Genomic DNA, 19,407 nt, shown 5'->3' on the forward strand with positions numbered 1-19,407 from the left:
GGGTGGGGGTGGGGGATAGGCAGATCCTGGGGTTTGCTGCCCAACTAGCCTAGCTGAATGGTGATTATGGTTCAGCGAGAGACCCTATTTTAAAACAAACAGAAGAGAGTGACAGAAGAAGCTGGCCAATGTCCTCCTCTGGTCTCCACACTCACGTGTGCCCACCCCCCCACATATACACACCAAAATAAATAGATATACAGATGTACACACACCTGTGCATGTGTGTGAGTGTGCACACGCGCACACATGTGTATATACGTATATTTGCATATTCATTTTGTCAACTCATTTGTGGATTCACAGTTGTTAAGATACTCCAATACCTCCAATACTTCAGCTTCCCTGAGACCAATAGAAGCCCAAGCCATCATCACCTCTGAGAGCTGTGACAGCATCTAGAATACCATCTGCACTCACACTCCTTCAGCTGGGCCTCAAATGGTCTTCATAACACTGTTTTCCTGCTCCTGGTTATACTCACGACTTAGGCATTGCACTCAGCGTGGTATTTCTGAAGCCCTGTACTCTAGAATTCTCTTCCCACCTGCTTGTTCCAGGCGATGCTGATAATTCTTCCATTGGTCAGCGCTTGAGCTGCATGTCTCCATCTTACAGCGCATGTCTCTGTCTCGCAGCTGAGGTTAGCGATTGTCTCCTAAACCATGATTCAGGCTAACCTTTTCCACGAAGCTGTGGCGGTATGTATGTGCACCTCCCTGTTTGTCAGTGGCTACAAACGGATGCTCCCTTCCATGGCTGGCGATGCTCACTCTCATTGCTTGACCGTGTGACTTCTGCCAGAGCTCCCCAGGGAGAAACCACTATTTTCCCTTGGAAACTCACGACTCCTTTTTGCAGCGGCAACTCAAGACTATCAGACTCTTTGGTTGTCTGGTAACATTTTTCATAACTTAGCTTATTGTGGATGGAAAGATAGCTCAGTGGTTCAGAGCACTTGCTTTTACAGAAGACCTGGGTTTGGTTCCCAGCACCCACATAGGGCAGCTCACAACAGCCTGTAACTCCAATTCCAGGGGATTCAACACATGTCTGGCCTCTGAGGGTGCATGCATGCATATGGTGCACATAGAGACAAACAAACACATGTGCATGCACATAAATTAAAATAAATTATTAAGGCTCCACTTATCTATTTGTTTGTAGCGTGGTGGATATATATATGCCAGAGGACCGCTTGCAGGAGTTGGTCCCACCATGTGGATCTCAGGAATCCAACTTCACTTATCAGGCTTGACAGCAAGCGCCTTTACCCACTGAGCCATCTCGCCAGCCCCCAATAACATTTTTTATGCAATGTGCACAGGTTCTCACCAAGTAAGCCAGGCTGGCTGCCACCAAGTCACCACAGATCGTCCAGCGCTGGGGTGGCAACCACACACCGCTGTCCCTGGCATTTTACGTGTGGGTTCTGTGTACTGAACTCAGACCTTCAGGTTTGCACAGCTGCATCCCCAGCCCTTAGATGACATTTTATATAGAAGAGCTTTTCATTCTCTCCTTTTCACGTGACAGCCTTCTTCATCTTTACGGTCATCCCCCTGGGAGTAAAAACCACCACTCCCACTTTAAGGATTTAAAAAAACTGAGATTTAGGAAGCCTGAAGTATTTGTTGACTGAGTCGTCGGGGTCAAGATTCAGGACTTTCTCATGCCTGAAGTTGGGCCCATTCCCTCTGGAATCTTCTCAGATTCTCAGATGACTAGATAGGACAAGGAGAATTCCCGATGCGATTCCAATAACAGGTGCAGAAAACAGGGCGAACAGCTGGGGATGCTATAGCAAGGACACAGCTCCTTGAAGCTATGATCCAGGCTTGCTCTCAATCAGCCCATCTCCTATGTTGGTACCCATCCTCACAGTCCCCAGAAACCCTGCCCTTACCAGCCCTTGCTATGGTTTACAATTTGTGGAGCATCACCATTAAATCCCAGAGCTACTGAGACGTCCCAAGGTCAACTTTTCTACTTCCCAGAGTCCTGGAGATGCACAGAACAATCTCCCCACATGTTCCATCTCCAGCCGGGGGGAAGACTGACAGCGATTCTGGGGTGTATGCAGGCAACAGACAGGACATGACTGTTAGACTGAATTTAGAAAGGTTCCATGCCTTTGCAAGGTCCCACAGTAAAGAAAAGAGACTTATCATCTCTGCCCTAGACAGAGACAGCTAAGCCAAGGCCTGGAACACCAGAAAGGGCCCTGGGGAGCTGTAAGCATTCACATGGTTGAAAGCACTTTCCTCCACCCTTGCAGGGCTCTCCTCTCTCCTCTGCATACCTGCAGAACCCAGGCTGGCTGCCTATCACGTGTCTAATTCCCCCACCCCCATCCTTCCTAAGTGCCCAGGGGCTATGGGGCCCATGTTCCTCCCTGACTTTCTCAGGCCCATTAGTGTGTTTATGCTAGAGTTGGCACAAGGGAGCCAAGCCAGACCCCCATACCCACACTAGCCTTCGCCCCAAAGAGTGGCTAGTTGAGTGTGATAAGGGTTAGGCAGACCTGGCCCAGTGTCCGGATTCCTGCCTCGCTGTCTGAACAAGTCCAGGACAGCCAAGGCCCTGGAGAGTAACGGTAGCCCCGGGTCTCACCACCCTTCTTCAGCAGCCCCTCCCATGCCTGACAGCCTCTAATCTCAGCTGTCTTCATGCAGCCGTGTGCAGCCAGCCCGCTGAGCCTGAGGTCACCTGACGCCGACACATTTTAATTCACAAACTGATTTCTGCTTGTTGGCAACATGTCATTTCTGAAATTGCTTTCTCTGCCCAGAGGCGGGACTGTCAGAGTGGGGCAGGTGTGGCAGTGGTGCCGCCCCCACCCCACCCCCACTCCAAGTTCAGGAAGGATTAAGTGGGGGGCATACATAAGATCCTCAAGCTCAGCTTCTCATGTTTCTCCAAGGGCCAGGGGGGCCAGGGATGGGGGATGTTGGGGGACGGTCTTGGCTCTTCTCTCCAACTGGAAGACAAGAGGCCTGTAGCTCTGCAGGTGAAGCTGCAGTGACAACGGGAAGTGAATTTGCGCATGCTCTGCACAGATACCACGCACCTTGCAAGGTGCATCGCTGGTGCATCATCGCGTTTGCATGGTGTAGTACCCTCCCGGTTGATTCCATCCTTCTCTGGAGGCTGGGAAAACTGGGCTCCTGTCATTCACACAGCAAGAGCGACAAAACAGCCGGGAAGTGGCGTCATATGCCTTGTTGGGCAATAGTGGCGCACACCTTTAATCCCAGCACTCGGGAGGCTGAGGCAGGTGGATCTCTGTGAGTTCGAGGCCAGCCTGGTCTACAGAGTGAGGACAGCTGGGTCTACACAGAGAAACCCTATCTCAAAAAACCTAAAGAGAGGGACTAACGCGATGGCTCAGTGGTTGAGAGCACTGGCCACCCTTCCAAAGGTCCTGAGTTCAATTCCCAGCAACCACATGGTGGCTCACAACCATCTGTAATGAGATCTGGAGATCTCTTCTGGTGTGCAGGCATACATGCAGGCAGAGCACTGTATGCGTAATAAATGAATAGATCTTTTTTAAAAAAGGAAATTAAAGGAGCGCCAGGCCACCTGCTGCTGTAATCGATTCATGCCTTGGCTTAGGCATCTTCAGTGAAATCTGCCAGCTTCCATGACAGTCCCCATCTCTGCAGCCCATATTTTAAAACATTGTTATCATTTATTTTTGTGTGTATGTATGTGTGTATATGTTTTATATGTATGCATGTGTGTGCCTATGCATGTGAAGGCCAGAGATCAACATCGTATGTCTTTCCCAGTTGTCCTTCATTTTATTTTCCTTCTCATTTTCACATGAGTGTGAGGGGCATGTGTATGGATGAGCACGCACATGTGTGGATGAGCACACACACGTGTGTAGATGAGCATGCGCATGTGTGTGGATGAGCATGCACATATATTCACCTGCATGTGGAGGTCTGAACCTCCTATTTTGAGGCAGGGTCTTTTACCGAACCTGAGTCTTGCTGATTCTGCTGGACTGGCTGGCCAATGAGCTCCAGGAATTCTCCTGTCTCTGTCTGCCCAGAGCTGAAGCCTAGCTTTTATTTTATATTTTTAAAATTTGTCTATTTATTTATTTTTGGTTTTCAAGATAGAATTTCTCTATGTAACAGCTCTGGTTGTCCTTGAACTTACTCTGTAGACCAGGCTGGCCTCGAATTCACAGAGATCTGCCTTCCAAGTGCTGGGATTAAAGGTGTGCATCACCACTGCCCAGCTGCAGCTTACCTTTTATATTTGCTCCCTCTTTGTATATTTCCTTAGCACTTTGCATATGTCTGAATTAGCACTTGTATCTCAATATTGGCATTCTTTTGCTGTCATGGATGAATGAACGTGTATGAATCTCCTCCATACTGCCCTCTCTCCCACCCGCATTTCTCCCTTAGCAGCATCCAGGCCAAGCTGATTTCCTGTTGTAGCTGACACCCTGTCCCGGCCTGACATGCTGGCTCCTCACTGCCCGTGTTCCCTGCCCTTTTCTCTCCTCCCTTTCCTTCCCTTTGCTCCCTCTTGCCTCCCTTCCCAGCGTCAGGAGCAAGGCCAGGCCAAAGCTTGAGCCTGGAGTTCCCACACTGGGGTGGGGGTGGCACTGTGGAAAATAGCTGGGCCCCTGGCAGGAATGGCACACAGGCCGAGGCACTCAACCCAGGATGTCTCTGCTTCTCAGCAATTCTGGCCTCCCTAGGACTATTGTCTCCTTGCTGCCCTTCTTCCGGTCCTTCAGAGGACCCACAGAAAGGTATACTTAGTACTTGGCCTGGGGCAGAGCTAATCTGCAGGCTGTACGAAGAGATTGCCTTCATTCCTGTGCTTACCCACTATATCAAGCCTTAGTGTTAACTTGGAACTTTGGCAGTTGTGTCTCCAGGTGCACAGACCTGGCCAGGAAGGGGTTAAGCTAGAGATGACATCACAGATTCGTAGATCACCAGATAACAGGAAAAGGAGGCCCTGAGGGTGCTTGGCTGCAGCAATGGCATCTTTAGTGCCATTGGGGTGCTGCTGAAATAGGATGTGGACTGGAGGGCCCAGAGGCCTTTGGTGACATGATTTCTATCTTTTGACATGACTCTCTGCATTATAGTAATTAGTGAAGGGTACTGAGGATGTTCCCAATTTAAAGGCCACACTTGATAAATGAAATCAGAGACCAGTTCACAGAGGACGACCAAATATCCCTGAGGAAGGGACAGGGTTTTTTTCTTTTTGGTTGTTGTTTGGGTTTTATGTTTTGGTTTTTCTGTGCTGTCCTAGCTGTCCTGGAGCTCACTCTGTAGACCAGGCTGGCCCTGAACTCAGGGATCTGCCTGTCTCTGCCTCCTGCATGCTGGGATTAAAGGTGTGAGTCACCACACCCAACTTGGATAGGTTTAATAGTCAGATAAGCAGTCCCCAGGGAGCATAGTCTTAGAAGTTAGGCAAAGTGAAGCAGGTAAGTTACTTTCTCAGAGTTTCATTCATAAAAAAAAAAAAATCCCTCTCTACATCTCATATAGCCCAGGCCAGGCTTGAATCTACTTTAGAACCGAGGCTAGACATACAGAAATGCCCAATAATCCCCAACCTCAATACCTCTCTACACGGGTCTCTCAGATGGGTGGAAGAATAAACGGATGGACAATGGGCATACATGGTGTATCTGTTATGTGCTGGGTATGAGGGATGAAGCAGTTAATGGAACAAGCACAGTTCCTTGTCTTGAAGGACAGAGACAGATAAACGAGTCATGGCCACCCAGCATAATCAACCTGACAGTCTGCCACCTGGGGCAACAAAACTCTGGCTGGGGACGCGGTTGGCAGATCATCAGCTTTTACTGCGTTCCTTGTCATTGAGTTTGAAACACCAACTCTGTGAATATATTACATACCATAAAACAAATAAAAAGGACGTTTGATGAGTTGTTTTATTTAATTCTCTCCTTGAACTCATGATCTTTCTGCCTCAGTCTCCTGAGTTCTGGGTTTGCCAACATATATGTTGAATTATAACGAAGGGAGAAAAGCGGGGGGTATAGTAACACTGTTGGGAAATTGGGGTGCAGACTTGACCTAGGGATGTCAGAATAGGTTCCCAGAGGTTCAAGGGCCCAGTCACTGCCTGACGCTGTAGGAGCTACAGGCTTGGTAGGGAGCTGTAGAGGGAGGGGAGAAGCAGGAGGCTGTGGAAGATCACGGCATGGGGTGAATTAGAGAGTACCTAGAAAGTGTCTGGCACAGAGGATGTGCCTCACGTTTGGTGGCCAGGGTTGTCATTATTCCCCAGTTACAGCTTCTGTCATTGGCAGGGTCTGAGGGGCAGCTGGAGGGGACCCAAATGCTTTGTGGTCAACTCTACTGAGACATTCCTGCTGCCAGGAATTCCATCACAGTGTAGCATGGACACTTTCTACCCGTGTATTCCCTGGTGCAGGGAGGCCGAGAGGAAGGCAGGGCGTCCTTGTCAGGGGAGTTCCTGGTCTATCTTAAAGCAATGCCCCAGCAATCATGGGACCAAACCTCAGTCATGTGATTGCTCATCTCCTCTCATGGACCAAGACGCTTCCCCATCCCCATGCCAGGAAGGGGCAGAACCACGCTGCTAAAGGCCTGACAAGTAGCCACGAAAATCAGTTTCTGAGTCCCAGAAAGGCCTCTGGCCCTATGCAAAAATGCTTTCCATGAACTAGTTCTACCAGTCACCTGCCAGGAGCACCATACTGCAGTGTTACCTCCGTTTTACAGATAAGGACACTGTGGCATTTAAAGTCAAGGGAGCATCACAAGGCTGCACTCCCAGGCCTTGGTTTTCCCAGCTTCTAAACAGATTCTTCCTGGCATGTTCCCCACAGCAGGAAGAGAAGCACTCCTTAACCCAGAGAGCTAAGCGCCACAAGAGCAAATAGGGTCCCGGGCTTGGAACCCCTCAGCTTTGAGAAGTCAGTGAGAAGCCAGCCCGATGGTCAGGAGGTGTTGACATCCAGAAGTGTGATGGGTGGGAGGATGCCACTCCTTACAGAGTAGGGTCCCTTCCCGTCTTGGGTCACAACTTCTAGGCTGTGACCACCTTTGTGCAGTAGGAAGGGCTGATAAACATGCACACTCTCTCCTTGGAATCAAACAAATGTTGCGTCTTAACCTACAATTTCATCCTAGCCTTTAGGGGCCAGCCAACTATCAGTGACCATGGCCTCTAGATCCTGGTGGTTAAATGGAATTCCGATCCTTAAAAGACTAAATGAGACCTCTGACCTCTGGCTTCCAAAAGGTTAATTGAGACCTCCGACCCCTATGTTCCTGACCCCAGGAGCCATACTTAGCTGTGACTAGGAAAGGCATCTTTTCTTTCCTTCTAGAACCACAGGCAGGGGCTCCATCTAGCCCTTCCTTCAGCCCGTCTTGGTTCTGAATGAGTGCATTGCTTAGGGCTGAGGAAATGGCTCAGCTGGCAAAATGCCTGCTGTGTAAGCAGGAAGATCGGAGTTCAGCTCTGTAGCATCCACGCGAGCTCTGGGCAGGTTGCACATCTGTAACTCCAGTGCTAGTCACAGGAGAGAGGTGGACCCTGGTGACCATCCAGCCACTGCCAGCTGAATGGATGAACTCCAACTTCAGTGAGGGACTCATAAGGTGGAGAGAAATTGAAGAGAAAGACATTGGCATTGCCTTCTGGTCTCTATGTGCCCGCATATGTGTGTGTACCCACACAATGTGCATACACCCCATATGTGTACACACACACACTGTGCATTTCCTTGAGTCCTGAGAGGGACCTTTGTTTTTGACTGTGTGCGACCAGCCAATCCACAGCCTTGACACCCATGACATCATTCTTTATTGTTGGGTCCCTCCGTCTTGATTTCTCTGCCATTTATAAAACACGGAAGTGAATACTAATACCAAATCACACAAATTGCATCTGCAATGGCTTGAGAGCCAGGCACATGTCCTCTCTAGCCAAGCATCTAAGCTGATATTATTTGTACCATTGCTGGGATGGCCAAACGTAGTCGCCACAACCCTGCCTGCATTTCCACGCCCTGAGGCCTTGCCTCATCCTCAGGTCTGCTGTGTGTCTTTGTCTCTGTCCCTCCTCCATCCTCCATCTCTCTTCCCCTCCCTCCCTGCCTATCCCTGCTGCTCCTGCGGCCCTTTGCTAGCTAATAATGCCGCTGTCAGTTCAGATTAGAGCCCATTACGTTCCTTCATCTCAGCTTAACATTTTTGTGGTTTCCTATCTTTGCCTAAAGAGCTCCACGAGGAGCAAGGCTGCCCAGCTGGAAGGTTATCCGAGAGGAAGAATGCAGATCTGTGAGTTCTCCTCGTGCAGTGGCTCCCAACCATCCTAGAGCTGTGACCCTTTAACACAGTTCCTCATGTTGTGGTGACCCCAGCCATAAAATTATTTTTATTACCACTTCATCACTGTAGTTTTGCTACTGTTATGAATTATAATGGAAATGTTTTGGAGACAAAGGGTTGTAAAAGTGGTCATGACCCACAGGTCAAGAAACCCTGCAATGGTGGGATTCCCAGTGAAAACAGGGGCTGGCCTGGGGGAGAAGGGGAGCAGATCTTCCACAGAAGACCAACAACTGAGGCTGACAACAGGGATGGAGAGCCCCTGGGACCACAGCATCACTGCCAAGGTTAGTCCAGAGTTCCCAGACAGCACCCGACTGGGGACTATGTTTGGGACACTAGTCTGAAAGGAGTCCCAGGTTGTGAAATTCTGCCTTAGAGACACTCTTGGCAAAACCAGTGCCTGAACTGAAGTCGTTTCTTGAAGACCCAGATGTGACATCTCTTTTACACAATGTTGCCCGTAGTGAGTCCTTACAGACTGCCCCAAGCCTGCCTTCCTCAGGACCAAGCTTCAAGAATCTTGCCATGGGATCTGGGGAAGATAGGCCAGCCGGCAGAGTGCCTCCCGACTGATATGAGAATCTAAAACTGATTCTTAGAACCTGTACATGAGGAGCCGGGCACAAGCCTGGAATCCCAGCATTGGGGAGGTAGACACAGGAGGGTCTCAGGACTTACTAGTCACCTATCTAGATGAATTAGTAAGACTCTTTCTCAGAAACAAATAGATAAAAAGAGACATGGATTCTGAGGGATGGAAGAGATTGTACTCTGCCCTCCATGTGCATATACACATTTACGTGAACATGTATTGAAACACAGTTAAAAGAAGAAGGAGGAGGAGAAGGACGAGGAGGAGGAGGAGGAGGAGGAGGAGGAGGAGGAGGAGGAGAAGAAGAAGAAGAAGAAGAAGAAGAAGAAGAAGAAGAAGAAGAAGAAGAAGAAGAAGAAGAAGAAGAAGAAGAAGAAGAAGGGCAGTAAACACTCTTCTAGCAGGCCACCAGGCTGTGAGCCCACCACTGTGTTGAAGACTACATGGGCCTCCTCTTCTTTTGGCTTTTGTTTTGAGGTGAATTTCTCTGTGTATAGTCCAGTCTGGCCTTGAACTCATAGACATTTCCTCCTGCCTGTCTCCTCAGTGCTGGGATTAAAGGTATAGGCCACCACTGCCTGGCTTAAAAAATATATGTTTTTAAAATTCATGTGTCTGAGTGCTTTCCTTGTATGTATGTCTACACACCTCCTCTTGTTGAATTTCCGTAGCTCTGAGATGGATCTGCCCACCAACATTTTTACAGGTGAGGAAATGTCACACAGAAAAATGCAACGCCCTGTTCAAAGTCACAAGCGAGAAAGCGGGAAGTGAGGACACCAGCTCGGCTTCTCAAATCTCTCTCAACTCAAGTCATCCATTCAGTTGAGGGACTGACAGTTTCCATACACCGAGACCTGAGAAATTGCCTGCATTGACATGTGTCCCCTGCCACCCACCCTGATGGCCAGGCATCCAGAAATGTCTTCTGAAAGGCAGAGTTTAACCCGACCACTGTGGTAGTCTTTTTCTGTGCCCTGGGCATGCCAGCTGGAGGCCTACTCTCTGCAGGGACTTTAAGAGAACTCAGGGTTTGACTGCAAAACAAATAACACCTGTTTCTACTGAAGGTCAGGCCTCAGAGTTTCAAAGTCTCCCTCTATTCTTGGTAGCTGGACATGTCACACTCCTGATTAAAATACAAAGTGTGGGTAATCATTTGTCCCTAGTTCCTCAGCTCTTCCTGACCATCCCAACCAGTATCCCAAGTCTGCATCTTCAATACTTCTCAGGACAGCTACCCCCTAGCCACCTGATTCACTCTGTGCCTTCAATGGGTCAGTCTCCTGAAAATGTAGTCCCCCCTTTTCCATCTGATTCTTCTTGATAAACCTTTTGGACTCAGCCATAGGAGATATACCAACTCTTCCCAGAGAGAAGCGCATCCTCTTCCAATCTTCCTACCATCAGATCCGTTTCCCCTTGTACCCATTTTCCAAGTAGGCACCTGTTGGTTGTCCAGTCCTCTCTCCCACCAGACGGCCTCCCATCAACCTCAATTCCTCAAAAGGGGCTTGCTCCCTTCCTCTCTCCCTCCCTTTCTCTCTCTCTCCCTCCCTCCCTCCCTTCCTTCCTTCTTTCCTTCCTTATTTTCTTCTTTCCTCTCTTCTTCCCCCCTCCATTTTTAACCTTCAATCAACATTTATTCTGTCCCTCAATATGCTAGGACAGATGCTGGGGGCTTGCAATATCATAGGGGAATGTATGTAATCAAGTCCTCCTATGAGCAATTATAAGGCTAATCATCTACATAGTGAGGGTTATGTGGGGACCACACGAGCTGGTTTGCAGCCCAGGATGCCGGCACCTGCTCATGAGAAAGCAAAGCTTTCCTAGACATCTGCATCGAGCTGGCTTACTTCCCTGACCATCCATGTGGCTAGGACCCCTGCTTCTTTTCTTCTCTCTCTCCTTACTCAGACATTCAGTATGGTTTGGCAGGCATGTCCTGGGATAGCTCAGATCAGCACGGACTGTGGGTATTTGCCTATGGGACAGTGTATGTGAGGAGTGGGGAAGGACAGGATCCTCTTGTCCTTGGTAGGTATTTATCTACAAATCATCCGTGAGATCTCACCGTGGGGAGAGGTGACCATCCATCAAGTTCTGACCTGTGCATGTTACCAAACTGCCTTCTAAATATTTATGTTTATACCCATAGAGTTGGGTCAACTCAACCTGGGATGGAGAAGCTTTTTTTTTTCTTTGCAATGTGCAGCAGTCAGCGCAGAAACCCGTAACTGGTCAAAGAAGAGTAAGTGGCTGAGTGGCCTGGACTTCATTGTCATCCCACCCCTCAGGAAACAGTGTGAGAGGGGAGGTGGGAAAAACAGAAGAGCCAGAAGACAGGGGAAATGCTCTGAAATGCTCTCTCAACTCTGCTATACTCAGAGCTCGCAGAGTTGGCTGTGGCTACCTGCACAAGGGAGTTGAAATTCCAGGAGAGATGGGGGAGGAGCTCTCAAAGCTCCACCCCTCTCCGAGGAGCTCTTGGCAATCAATTGCTGGGGAAGGGAGAGTTCTTATTTGAGGGTGTGGCCACTCATGCCCTCGTGGATAGTTCCACACATGTGCATATATGGGCGATACTAATTAGTAGTGGGGTTTTTGGGTTTTGTTTGTTTGCTTTGTTTTGTAAAGAAGAGAGCATGAAGTTAGGAGAGAAATGAGTGAAGAAAAACTCCCAGGGCAGCTAGAGGAAGATGACAGGGGTGGGAGGAGGGGGTAGATGTATGAATTCAATTTTCTCTTTTTAAGTTCTGGCCTGTGGTTAGAAGCCCCAAATAATCAACTGGTATAAGCCAGGGCTTCTACCAGAGCCTTCTAGAGAGGTTGGCTTGATGGTCAGCAAGACAACAAGAAGAGGAGGCTGGGCCATCTTCCTGGGCTATAGCAGATCCTTCAGAAGAGCTGGGTTGGTCAGGCAGGGCTTGTGTCGGTGGTAGGGCCTGCGTTTAGTGTCTCGGTAGATGTAGGAATCTCTCTCTCTCTCTCTCTCTCTCTCTCTCTCTCTCTCTCTCTCTCATATCTTGGGCTGGCCTTGAACTCTCTACTTAGCACAGGTGACCTTGAATTTCTTAGTCTCTGGCTCCCACCTCCCAAATGCTGGGATTACAGGCAAGCACCACTACTTCCGGTTTCTATGTGAATCCAAGCAAACCCCAAGCTTTGTTATTCTAGGTGAGCCTTCTACCATCAGAACTACACCCCCAGTCCCTGTTGGATACCTTCACTGAGTACATAACGAAGACTAACTCAGCTGGGTTACCACAGCCATCAACCCAACGCCACCCTTCAGCTCAGTGTCTACGTCCACACTGATGGTTTAAAATGATGACACCCAACTTCATCATTCTTTGTTGTTGGTTTGTTTTCATTTTTAAAAAATGAAACAGGGTCTCACTGTGTAGCTTTGGCTAGCCTGGAACTCACTGTACAGACAAGGCTAGCCTCAAACTCACAGAGATCCTCCTGTCCCTGCCTCCTGGGTGCTGGGACTAAAGGAGAGCACCACACACACCTGACTCTTTATCATTCATCTTGACCAGTGACTAAGTCCTCATAGGTGGAGAATGCTCAACCTGCGCTCTTAACTGTCAAGATCATCCACACAACCAACACTCACTTCCCAAAATCCCAATGTCCCAAACAATGCTGGCTTGTGATGGTGTAAAGAACCCCCCTGGCCTTGACCACTCTATTTCTATCACTTAGTTCACTGAAGTGCTGTACGAAGATGCAATCCCATCCTAAAGTGACTCAGAGCCTCACAGGACTAACTCCTTATGTTTGACTGACCCAGGACCCTTCTTTCTCTGGACCGCAGTCCTCTGCAATAACAAGGAAGGTCAGACCACCTGTTCTCGGGTCTTTTTCAGGCCCCATACAATTCTGATGTAGGTTTGACACACGAGGTCACTAGATGACGTGCAGGAGTCATTAAGTCCCCCAAGACAAGTGCCAGGAAACCTACCAATTGGGTAATTAGGCTTGCCCCGACCCTGCATCCCTCGAGGGAGCAGACATGGACTTCAGCTGCCCTTCTCACAGTGGCGGAAGCACTGAGCGCCGTGGGGGTCCCCTGATGGAATGTGGAGGTGGTGGGCTCTGGGACAGAGGGCTCGGCTGACAGATCTAAGGCTGCCGAAAGCCACCAGGTCTCCGTGGGGCGGCCTACTGGCCTCCCTCCTGTGGAATGACAGCCCTGCTTCCCCCCTCACCTGGCGTTTAATCTTTAATGCAGCTCCAGCTGCCCTCGGGCAGGACCCATCAACCCACCGCTCTGATAAAAGCGATAATTAGCTCTTTTTCAACTTTTCCCTTTCCCCCCCTCCACTCAGATGTGTGAGCATTGGGAGGATTCCAGCTAATGGTTCTGCCCTCAGTCAATTCCCGGGCCATGCCGGCCGGAATGCACGGGGTCATTAGTGGGGCCTCCCGGGCAGGGGCCTGGGCTCAGGACGTGCTTGCCTGACTTCTCTGGGACGTCCCAGCTAGGAGCACAGGGCCTCAGCACAGTAGACCTGCCTGGACCTGCTGGATCCCACCTCCGTTGTAGCAACCCCTGCTTGCTCCATAGTCCTGTACCACTGGAAGGTGGCCTTAGGCTTCCGCGGGACCAGGCCGAGAGGACATGGGGCCATCCATCTCCAGGCACCGCCCTGCTCCCAGGGCAGGGCGCCCAGACTGGGTTCAGTCATCGGTCAATTCAGAGGCTGCTGACCGGGATACCCTGCTCCCTAGCCCATCAATGACTTACAATAACTAACTTCTCCACCCAGTCTATGCCTTACAAAGTGCTTCCAAAGAATTCAGCCAGGCACTAGGTGCAGTCCAGGGATCTGCCAGGGCAGGCTGGCAAGATGCACTGACTCCAAGCAAATAGCGTATTACAAGAAGTGGAACCTCTCTGTACTATGGCTTCTTCAGCCATAAGGTGGGGACGGTCACAACTGTGCCCACCTTGCAGGCTGGAGCAAGCACCTGGCCTGGCTATACTCTTGGTTCCTGTCTTGGATGGTGTGCCTGAGTCCCTTACTAGGCATCTTACTTGTTTTGCAATAGTTCAGAAAAGATTGTGACTTCCCCAAGTCATCATTTCCTTCTTCATCTTCTCTTCTTCGTCTTCGTCTTCGTCTTCGTCTTCCTCCTCCTCCTCCTCCTCCTCCTCTTCCTCTTCCTCTTCCTCTTCCTCTTCCTCCTCATTTTTCTTCTGGACAGGGTCTCACTATGTAACCCTGGCTAGTTTGGAACTTGGTATGTAGACCATATTGGCTTGAACCCAAAACTGCCTGGTTCTTCCTCCCACATGCCATGAGATTGAAGGCATGTGCCATCATGCCTAATCCTTATTATCATTTAAATTTTTCTTCTATTTCTCCCTCTCCCACCTCTCTCTTTTCCCCTCTCTCTGTCCCTTCCTCTGTCCCTCCCTCCCTCCCTCTCCCCACCTCTATGTATGTAGTGTGTGAGTGTATGATGCATGCATGCCATAGCACATGTGTGGAAGTCAGAGGACAGCTTCGTGGAATTGGTTCTCTCCACTTTTTTTGTTTTTAAAGATTTATTTATTACGTATACAACATTCTGCCTCCATATATGCCCGCATGCCAGAGGAGGACGCCAGGTCTTACTACAGATGGTTGTGAGCCACCATGTGGTTGCTGGGAATTGAACTCAGGACCTCTGGAAGAGCAGCCAGTGCTCTTAACCACTGAGCCATCTCTCCAGCCCGGTTCTCTCCACTTTTAAGTGGGTTCTGGGTATTGCATTCAGGTCAGGTCACCAAGCTTACATGGCAAGTGCCTTTACCCAGTGAACTATCTCGCTGGCTGCAGATCTTATTTTCTTCATAGTGAATTGACGTATGAAGCAGGTCTCATTGTTCCCCTTTGGCACTGGACCCTCTAATACACGGCACATGATGTTTAGTGTTCCTCCCTGACATATCCCTTTTTAGAAGCCACAAGTACCTGAGGAGGGGAGAGGGGAAAGGGGCAGGGGTGCGGGCACCCAAAAATCTGGTCTCCACTCTGCCTTAGTAACTGTGCAAATATAGAAAAGCCAGATTGCTGTCAAAGTTCTAAGTTCCTGATCTGTCTCTGCTACTCCCACCTCAGACCTGATGATGCCTTCTGGCATCTTCCCTGCTGAAAAGGTAGCCCCAGCCACATTCTGTTCCTTATTCTTCCTAGATTTCAGGACCCATTTGGGAGTATGTAGAGAGACAGGCGCACAACATGACCTGGCCACCCCGGTCAGATCATACAGGTTCAGAGATTGGCTGAGGGCAGGGCCCTTGCCCAGGGATGCCCTGGACCCATACTCTTGGCCTCATTTGTCTTCTCAAGCAAAATGCTCCAGGCTGATTCCCAAAGAAGTTCCTGAGGAGACTACAGAGCGCCCACAGCTGCTTGGTGCAGAAGGGAGGAGGACCACAGACAAAGAACTTCAAAGAGCTGAGCTGAGCCGGCTGCAGGTCCAGGAAAATTCAGGTCACCTGGGAGCCCAGAGACTACTCAGCCTCTGCCTCCCTCTCATGTCCAGCTCCAGTGTCTGCCTGTGTCGGGCAACTGACATCATAGAGCCAATCCTTAATGCTACCAACTCACCAGCATCCACATTGTCCGAAGAGACAGAAACTAGAGATGTGGCTACCCAGGACTTGCGGAGGGATTGGAGGGCTGAGAATAAGTATGCAGTGTTTTGAAGGGGTGGTGATGTAGAAAGTGGTGGTGGTTGTAGAACTCTCTGGAGATAATGAAAATGACTGAATTGTATACCTCAAGAGTGACCTTGTATGTGTGTTTGTGTGTGTGTGTGTGTGTGTGTGTGTGCGTGCATGCTTACACACACATGAGTACATGCATGTGCCTGTGTTATCTCAATAGAGTAGTATTTAGTGAATGTTAGGAAACTGTTGAGTGGGTAGATTCATAATGGGTTTAATTCTTGCAGTAACCCTACCCTGGGGTAAGGAGTGGCCTAAAGAGACGGTAAAGACAGTGGCTTTCCTATGAGAGTATGAGAGTACAGTCTTGGCTGCATCCTGCTAAGACACGGACCGTTCATAAGTGACTTGACCTCCAGGAGACTCCACAACCTCATCTGAGAAGTGGGCCCAGTGACCTGCGTGTCTTCCACAGCACAGTATTGGTCACAACAGTGTTGAAGTAGAACTACTGTTTGGTGTGATCGTAAACTGATAGGGCTATGATTTCACAACCTCTTCCCATCCTCTTTGGCTTCCCAAGTGCCTGGAAGCACTGCCCCCTTAGAGAACAGGATGGAGAAGAGGATGAGGTGTTTACAAGATGATCAGCTTCTGCTTCCCCCAGCATCCCTCTGGTGTGTTCGGCTTCGCAGGGTGCGGAGATGATCTTGCAGTTAATCTCCAGCAGGTTTTCTACAACCCTTCTTCCCAATTCATCCTAGAAAAGTGGCCCGGACTAGAAATTCACTAACTTATAAATAAGTTTTAACTTATTTATAACTTATTTATAACTGAACACCATCTGCAAGCCAAACTCTGTCCTCTTGGCCCTGAGACCCACCATGGATGGCAACCCTCTAAAGTCTCAATGGGTTCGCTTGATTGGGGATGGAACTTGTAACAATGTATTTTCTGATCAGGTTTGATGCAGTGAAAAGACATCAAATCAAGACCTAAGGATGTCTCCAGGTCTCAAAGAAGCGTTTACAAAACAAACTGATAAGACAAGAGGAAGGGGTGAAGATGAGGGGTCTGGAGAAGGCCAGCCCACTTAAACCACAGCAAGCAGGCAGCGGTACTGGGGCTGGGGCAGCCAGGGAAGTGAACAGGGTGCGATCAGGCCTGTTACACAGAGCCAGCAGCTCTGCACCAAGGACTTAATTCTGGCCCTGTGCACCATGGGGCATTCCTAGATGTCTTACAAGAGAGCCGCTGCTCCTAGAATCCCAGGGGCTGTGACCAATAGCGGTGGTTCTGTGCGCAGAAGCATTTGAGTGAGCCAAGTCATTTCCCACAGGTTCTTCTGTTCCATAGAGGGAACAAGTCTCTGGACTTGGGAAGGCAAGGACAGGAGCATGGGAGCTTGAGTGCTATTTGCCCATGCTGAGGTCTAACCTGATCTCTCTGCTGTAATTTATGTAGGAAGAAAGATTCTCAGGCTCCTGCTGTGGGGAGTGGATCTAGAGTTCTGTGGTGGGAGGGGCCAACGCAACAGAAATTATTTTCCCTAGAATATATAGGGTTCATAGCAATGCTGTAGAAATCTAGGGGAGAAAAATGTATGGTGTGTGTGTGTGTGTGTGTGTGTTGTGTGTGTGTGTGTTGTGTATGTGTGAGTGTCAAAATGTGATAGCAGGAAGTTTTCACTTGGCCAAGTTTTAACAACAAACACTTAGCAGTTTGTGGCCAAGCAGACCTTCCAGGACAAAAAAAACAAATGGGAAGAGTAGGGGGCCCAGAAAGTGAGGGATGTATTAGCTATGCTGCTTCTGGAGAAGGGAGGAAACACAAAACACATCAATCTTGTGTCTGGATGCCAACGGACACTGTGAGCTGCCAACCCAATAGTTAACTCCCGCTTTTGATGAAAAGAGTCCTGGTTTTGACCTTATACCCACTACTCATTCAAGTCAGGTGTAGCCATCCCTCTTTCTTTCAAGGAAATGAATTTAAGCATGGGCAGATGGCGCATGCTAGCCAAAGGAGATAGTGGAGGATCTGCAGGGGAGATCCTCTTCTCCCAAGGGAGTCACAAGAAGAAACTACTGGTGATTTTTCAGCACTGACATACAGTCTCCAAATGTGTGGCAACCGTCTCAACACCATGACCTAACATTGTGAGTAGGAGGCAAGTCAGGCAAAAAGGTAGAAAGATGTTTTTCTTATTTTCAAGCCATCTCAGGCATTGCATCCTAAGCAATACTGTCTATCTCTGGGAAACTGTTGGATAGTAAGGACTATAGGGCTCTTCTCTCTGGATCTCTAGCACTCAGCAAAGAACCAGGTTGTTTGTGGCTACTGGATGGAGGGATGAATGGAGGATGGGTAGGGGGGTAGATGGATGGCGTGTGTGGATGGATGAATGTGTAGGAGTGGGTGAATAGATGGATGGATGGATGGATGGGTGGGTGGATGGGTGGATGAATGGATGGGTGGATGGGGTGAGTGATGGATTGATGGATAAATGGGTGTGGGTAGATGGATGAATGCGTGGGTGGGTGCATGAATGGATGCATGTGTGGGTGTATGTGTTGGTGGATGGATGTGTATATGTATGTATGGATGAATGGGGTGTGTGTGTATGGATAGATGGGTGTGTGTGTTGGTGTATGTGTATATATATGGATGAGTGAGTGGATAGAACTCCCAGCTCTCTCAGCAACTTAGTCCTATCATCTGATCATCTGCTCTTCAGGTTCTCATTTTATCCCTGAACAAAGTCAGAGAGGACAAGAGGGCTTTAGTTCCAAACTCAATACCTGAAGCTTTCACATGAACACAGGACTGCTCCACCTTGGATCTGGATCTCAGCAAAGAGCTCCTAAAGAATACCTTTGCCCGGGGTCTCCTGCAGAATTCTGCCTCTCTCTCAGTGATGAGATTGCCTGTCACCTTGGAGACCCTCTCTATGAACCTTCCCTTCCTGACACAAGGCAGATATTGTCCAATGCCACCATAAAAGATCCAGCTCTGGATTCCTGGAACAGTTCTACGCTCTGCCAAAGCCTGCTTCTACGTGGGGTAAAGAGGGATACTTCACTGGCCTTAGGGGAATGCTCTTGACTTTTTAGCCAGCCTGTGTTACAGAATCCAGAGGTCCCCTGTGAAGGTAGAGCTTGAAGGAGCTGATTCCAGTAAGGGTGGACAACACCCAGAAGCCACAGCATTGCCCTGCAGGGTGATTTTATACATGTCAAGTGTAAAGAGAGAGTGAGCCTGGACCTCAATCCCCAGGCAGTGAACACTGGCAGCTAAGCATCTTTCCAGCAGCCTCCAGATGGTGAAGCTCTGCAGCCTAGATCAGCCAAGTCATTAATCAACTGCTTCATCCTGTAGCCCCTGTGCTGTGCTCATGTGCATATGTGTGCGTGCTAGCAAGAGGGAGGACAGGATCTGAGCCTGTGAGTGTATGCCTCAGCCTGTCCACAAGGATCTTCCAAGGGACCTGCCCCAGTGTGAAGGAAAGCCCCGCCCAGCAGTGACTGGAGCAACCAGGCCATCTTTCCACAGATTCAGGGAGGAACAGGCAGGGCCGGATGTGGGTCCCGACCTTCTCCCTTCCTCCTGCAGAGGAAGCTCCTCCTGCGCCACCTTTGTGCTGCCACTGGGCGTTAAAAATCCTTCCCAGCCTGTCGTCCCCTTCCTGAGCAGGGCCGCTCACTCAGCCCAGCCCCCACTCCCGAGAGGGCCAGTCCAGGCCTGGCGTGGGACCAGGGCGA

This window comes from Myodes glareolus, chromosome 9 (genome assembly GCF_982192425.1).
Source record: "Myodes glareolus chromosome 9, mMyoGla1.1, whole genome shotgun sequence".
Classification (NCBI taxonomy): Eukaryota; Metazoa; Chordata; class Mammalia; order Rodentia; family Cricetidae; genus Myodes; species Myodes glareolus.